This window comes from Cibotium barometz, chromosome 65, assembly GCF_041138505.1.
Source record: "Cibotium barometz isolate CiBa-2024 chromosome 65, ASM4113850v1, whole genome shotgun sequence".
Taxonomy (NCBI): domain Eukaryota; kingdom Viridiplantae; phylum Streptophyta; class Polypodiopsida; order Cyatheales; family Cibotiaceae; genus Cibotium; species Cibotium barometz.
In genome coordinates this window covers 11,012,066-11,018,923 of record NC_141110.1, presented here as the reverse complement: position 1 = coordinate 11,018,923, position 6,858 = coordinate 11,012,066, and positions in this window count along the sequence as shown.

Genomic DNA, 6,858 nt, shown 5'->3' with positions numbered 1-6,858 from the left:
AGTTTCGAAGTAGTTTTGTGTTATGTGATGATCTTTTGTGTTTGTCAAGATAGTTTCGAAGTAGTTTGTCTGCTGATGTATGTTTTGTAATACGTGAGTGACTGTTGTTTCTTCATTTGTGTATTCATTGTTATATGCTTGCTTGAATAGGTTATTTGAGATGGAGGACAATGTTGGATCCAGTGATACCTCCAATAGAGTCCAAATTCCAAATAGTAGGAAAAAAAAGGCACCTGGGATAGAGTGGCAATATGCAATTAACGTCGGTGATCGATTCATAGATTGGGAGTGTAAGCTATGCCACGCAGTAAAATCAGGTGGGGCGCCTGGACTAAGAGAACACTTTTTAGGCGGAGCGTAGAAAAAGTCGTGTATCCACCCCTCTGCACCTGCAGCAGTGGCCAAACGCATAAGAGAAGAAATTCAAAAGAAAGATGCAAGAAAACATTACACTCCTACCGTTAATGTATCAAGGCAGCAAGAACACTGTGGATGATGAATGGTGTTGAGCACTATGCTTTATTGCGCAACCTTGCGATGAAGGTTCTAAGTCAGTGCTCTTCAAACTCAGGCTTAGAAAGAAACTGGAGCATGTACAAATATATTCACAGTACTATTCGCAAATCGACTTCTTGCAGATCGAGCAGATAAACTTGTTTACTTGTATTGCAATGAAAAGATCTTGCGAGACATTGAAAGCAAAGAGTATGAAGAAGATCTTTGTGAGCTGCTCTTGAATCCCTCTATTGGCCGGGGGAGGAGTTGACGCTTGAGATAATCGTACAGCTTCTTTCTCCTTCTCTGCTAGCTGTGCCCCTAAGCTTTCTTTGACCTTGTTTAACTCCAATCCAGCGCCCTCCACCATGAGAGCAAGTTCCTCCCTTGTGAATGTCACTGTCTCTTCACGTATGTCGTGGGTGCTAACAGTGGCCTCTCTGGAGGTGAAGTCTACTGGAGTTTCTAGGATAAATTGTGCATATACCATCTTAGCAAAATAGAGTGGAGCGTTGGCGTTATGGAGAGGATGGCCGTACACCTCCAAGAAAATGCGCTCGGCATTAATTTTGATATCATTATGAGTGCAACGCGAAACCTTCCATCTTCCCTTCTTAATCTCGCCATCTGGACATGGCCATATTTCCTTGATCATCTCTGTGGTTACGCGTTTATTTATGTCTTTCCATTGGGCATAAGTAGGATTTGTCCATTTTGACAACCTGCATGCTGTTCTCGTACCTTCGCGGGCTGTCAGTCCATGTGCAAGGGCCTTCATTCGCTCATATGCCTTCTTGGCTAACTCTTGATGCTCGTTTGCTTGTGCTTCTGCCATATCTACATGAACGTAAATGACTTTAGGATTTTAATAAACTATAAAGATCAACGTAAGATAAATTGACCATTACCCTCAAAAACTTAAAGTTTAACACCACGAGATGAGATATGAATTGCAAAGGCTCAATGAGAAATATCCACTTAACTCAAATAATATTTCAAACAATGCGCGCACATCAAATTTTGAAGAGAAAACATAAACTTAAACACCACAAGAGGAGAGATAGATTGCAAAGACTCAATGAGAAAATATTTCAAACAATGCGCACATATCAAATTTTGAAGAGAGACAAACAAAGAACCATTCTTGAAACTAAATCTCCTGATACTGTTAAATTACAAAATTGGGGTGAATGACACCGATAGCTCTACAAGAGGATGTTGTGCCCTCGTCGGGTCAGTATTTAGTGATCTAAAAAATTTCGCTACTTGCAAAACAGATTTTCGCTCGTCTCGCGATTAGGTAGACACATCCAATTTTTGACTCTATAAATAATAGCATCCATGGTAACTTTGTCGTAGTAGGAACTATTGTCCATCCACAATTCTTGTACTTTCTGCCAAAAGTCATATAAAATTTGTAGTAAATACCCTAAAGCAAAAATATCAGATGATGCAGGAGTGTATGCATCTGCCAAAAACGGATTAAGAATTTCCGGGGCTATCCACGGCCGATTATTTCGCTCTCTGTATGCGTAGGAGATCGCCTCTGCCACCTTCTCAGGGTTCTTGTCTGCTTCAAATACAAAATTGAGAGACATCCGTTTTTTGGGCACTCTCATCAGCAGTAACCCCCAATCGATAATACCTACGCGTGGCTTTAACTCTTTTGTAAAATCCAACACTACATTGAATGGATGTAGGTCGGTATGTACAATTCTTGCCAAATGTGCTGCTGCTAGGCCTTCCACCAGGGCATGCATAATATGTGGCATGGTTATTACTATTTGTTTTATTTTAGAAAGTTCTAGATGACTTAAAAGAATATTATCGGGCGGGGGTTTTCTCCATCCTCGATTCAAACGAAAAATTGCTCTGGTGAACTCACTGAATCTAAAGGGGACCTTCAGAAGAGTATCACCAAGCGATACACCATTATAGTATAGGAAAATAGTGATCCAAGGAGATTCTTTTGTGAAGGCAATACACCTGACAATTGATGGGTGTAGAACCTGCATGCCCTGCTCTGCCTAGAAGCTCTCAAACTTGGCGCTGCCTTCTCCTTTGTAGTGCTTTCCACAAAAAGTAATGTGCTCTGGCAAAAATGATATACCTCTAACTGTATACTCTTTTACTGTGCCAAAAACACGAGAGCCTATTGTTCGCCCTTCGACCAGAGCCTCGTGCGAGATGCCAATGAGTGTGTGCACATAGAATTGTAGATTGTGCGATTAATGGCACCCGTCCCGCTTGCATCTGGCTAGCTGAACGTTGCAGCGACGTCATGGGCAATACGCACTCTTTTGCGGAGTGACTCTGCATCCAGAGCCTTTATGCGCTTGCTCTTGGCTCTTTGCTCGCTCCATACAGCATCCCATAACTGTAGACGATGCATATTAGCCTCAGGCGGGGCAGCATCTCTAAGATCAGTGCTGCATGCTACACGCATGCTCCCCAAAATAGTTCGTGTTATATGTTGATGGTTGAAGTATGCTATCTTTTGTCTATCAAGCAACTCAGCGTTGCCTCCGCTTCGAAGTTGACGCTGTGCATTTTCCCATATCTGCTCTAATAGATCTCGCATGAGTATCTCAGACTCATTGATCTTTTTGACGATGTCTTCTGAACATTGTGACACTGCGATGACTACTTCAATGCGAATTTCTCGTAGAACGATTTTACGCTCTTCAGGGGGAAAGCATGGTGGTCATCTTCCCAAATCTAGCAAATATCACTAAACACAATAAAAACAGAATATCAAACAACATTACTGAAATCAACATCAAGCAATACATCGAACGTGAGAACCACAACAAGTGTATCATTACTTATCAATGATCAAACAAAAATGGAATATCAAATAATATTACTAAAATCAACATCATGCAATACATCATCAAACGTGAGACAACCGCAACAAGTGTATCATTACTTATCAATGATCAAACAAAAACGGAATATCAAACAATATTACTGAACTCAATATCATGCAATAAATTATCGAACGTGAGACAACCACAACAAGTGCATCATTACTTATCAATGTTCATCGAACGTGAGACAATCGCAACATTACTTATCAATGATCGAACAAGTGCATCAGACATAAGCTTCTATACATAATCACTAGAGAGCATCATACATGAGCTTCATTACTAAAATCGAGAGAGAGAGAGAGAGAGAGAGAGAGTTGTGGAGTCGTGTGTATCGATAGGTGTGCAGATGAGAATCAACATTGAGTGACTAGAGAGAGAGAGATGATAAAGCCAAAGTTAATGCAACTAATAGTATACATTAAGACAAGTTATAAAAGTGTTTAAAAGAGAATCTTGCTAGAGTGAGTGGCACACACTTTACCCAACTCCCTCTCTCTATCTTCTTTTCATGTGCCTGCTCCTCGCTCTTTCTACTACAGTCATTTTACTTTGTAAACATCTTCTATGTATCTGAAAAGTCTATTTTTGACAAGAAAGTGCCATACCCAAAAACCTACACTTACATAATAAAAGCTATCGTTAGATTTTGGAGTGTCTTATACATGTTGCACTCCTCATCTACACACCTACCGTGACAGAGAGAGAGAGAGAGAGAGAGAGAGAGAGAGAGAGAGAGAGAGAGAGAGAGAGTTGTGAAGTGTATCATGAGAGAGAGAGAGAGAGAGAGTCATTGACAGATAGAGAGAGAGGAAACATTAGATGACATTTTTAATAGTTTTGTGAGTTCCTAAAGAGAGGAAAATAATGTTTAGTATTGTTTTATATTTTAAGAAAATAGAGGAAAAAAAGGTAATTTATTAGGGCTTATGTATATTTTAAGAGAAAAAAAAGCACTCCTCATCTACACACCTATTGTGACACACACACACACACACACACAGAGAGAGAGAGAGAGAGAGAGAGAGAGAGAGAGAGAGAGAGTTGTGAAGTGTATCGAGAGAGAGAGAGAGAGAGTTGTGAAGTGTATCATGAGAGAGAGAGAGAGGGGGGGGGAGGAAGAGAGAGAGAGTAGTGACAGATAGAGAGAGAGGGAACATTAGATGACATTTTCAATAGTTTTGTGAGTTCCTAAAGAGAGGAAAATAATGTTTAGTATTGTTTTATATTTAAGAAAATAGAGGGAGAAAAGGTAATTTATTAGGGATTATGTATATTTTAAGAGAGAAAAAAAGAACTCCTCATCTACACACCTATCGTGGCAGAGAGAGAGAGAGAGAGAGAGAGAGAGAGAGAGAGAGAGTTGTGAAGTGTATCATGAGAGAGAGAGAGAGAGAGAGTTGTGAAGTGTATCGAGAGAGAGAGAGAGAGTTGTGAAGTGTATCATGAGAGAGAGAGAGAGGGGGGGGAGGAAGAGAGAGAGAGAGAGAGAGAGAGATTCATTTTTACGAGTCACGACATCATGAAATTAAACTTAAAGACAATATGATGTAAACTTTGATCCATGAAATACTCATGCCGCATTACCAACCAAGTATCGCATGGATCACACACAATAAAAACAATACAAGCCGCATCAAGCAAATTTACGACATTTTTCCAACCACGTTAACAATCAAATGCTGCAATATGCAAAAAAAAAATGTGCACTAGCGGACGACACCAACTTGCCGCGTTAACGACAAAATGCCACCCGAATCTATGGGAATACGAATAGGATAGGGACATACACTGGCCACGTTACCGACCATATGCCCGCATTTGACAAAGGGAAGGGAAGGGAAGGTGACATTGCCATAACGATACTATGCTTACCGCGTTACCGACTAGTACCGCTACGGCGTGCCATACTTACCATAGGACACAAACCAGTTGCGTTACCGACTATGTGCCCCACGATAAGCACCATTCCAAAGAATGGCCTTACACACACACACCCCTCGTGTGGCGGACCACCCACATCTTGCCGTGCATTGCGACCATGGGCGGCCGTCCGCACGAACACACACACACCCACACACACACCCACACACACACACCCCCACAACTATCATTACCTGTGTATACTACCTGTGTATACTATCAGCAATGAACTCCCAAAGGGCCCCCCGAGCCCGTATATATACAAAAATGTAGCCCGTCAGGCTAAATGACGACCCCCACGGGCCCGTCGGGGTTTTAAAATTCTCGGCGGGATCGCCGGGTATTGCAAAAATCCCGACGGGATTTTAGCCGGTTACTAGGGAACCTCCCACCAGCTTTTTTGGGAACATGTTAACATGTTAATAACATGTTAACACATGTTATTAACAAAAAAAAAATTGTGATCATGTGAATATAAAATCATTGGTCATGATAGACAAGCTTTTGATATTTTAAAGATTTATGAGTACACTTACTATGTCATTGGAGGCTTCCAGTCCTCTAAAGCAAGAAAAGAGCTACACATGGAAAACAAAGATCGCCCCTTCTTTGATTGAGTAGATTGTAAAGCGTATGTGGGGTTTACTATTGATGAAGCAAAGCTATTGGCTTGGGATCACAACAACAACAACGACTATTGGGCCAAGATGTCTTTCATATTGAGTAAATAAAGTTCTTTCACCACGAGTACAAGGACTACATTGAGAAGAACGGCAAATCAGACTCTACCCTTAGAAGAAAGTTCCTTCAAGAAGTTAGAATTGTTGTAGAGAAGGAGAAGCAATCATATGGGCTACGAAAGTATGATCCACTTTTCTAACTAGCATTTCATACTGGTGAGATTTGGGATGCTCAAGAAATAATATTTACCATGTGGGAAAGCAAACAAGTGTGGTTTCAAAAGCACGCAACAAAAAGGTAAGCTTTACTATTGAAGAGCTTCCAAAATATATGAAGATGCCTTGGCGACCCCTTCAAGATATCAAGGATGAGAAAGTAATTCTTCATGTCTCTCCTGATGCGGGTGATTAGGAAGGAGCTTACACTTGAAGAGATGAGTGCTAAGCTCAATAAGTAAGTTATGTACTTTTATCTGTGCATTCTTTTAACACAAGGTTTTTTGTTTCTGTATATATTTGATTTGTGTTTTTCAATCACAAAGTTTTTATGAAAATCCAATCTGTGATGATAAATAAGTTGAAATGCCACTCATGGGAGAAAGTACGAGAACAATATTCACACTCAAGCTCACAAGCTTCCCTTCAAGAGTTCTACAAGTTCTCTTGTTTGCAAAGGACTATAAAAATTCTCTAAATTGCTTTGACAGCCTATCCCAATCTGCATTGGAGAATTTAATCATAGAATCTACATACACTGGGAGAGCGAATAAGATGTGTCTCAATGCAATCATCCTTCCTACTAGGCTTAGCCTCAAGTGGGCTCTCCCAGTGTATGTCACATCTTCAACAAATTTCGGGCTACGATGCTCAAGGTATGTCACATCTACATT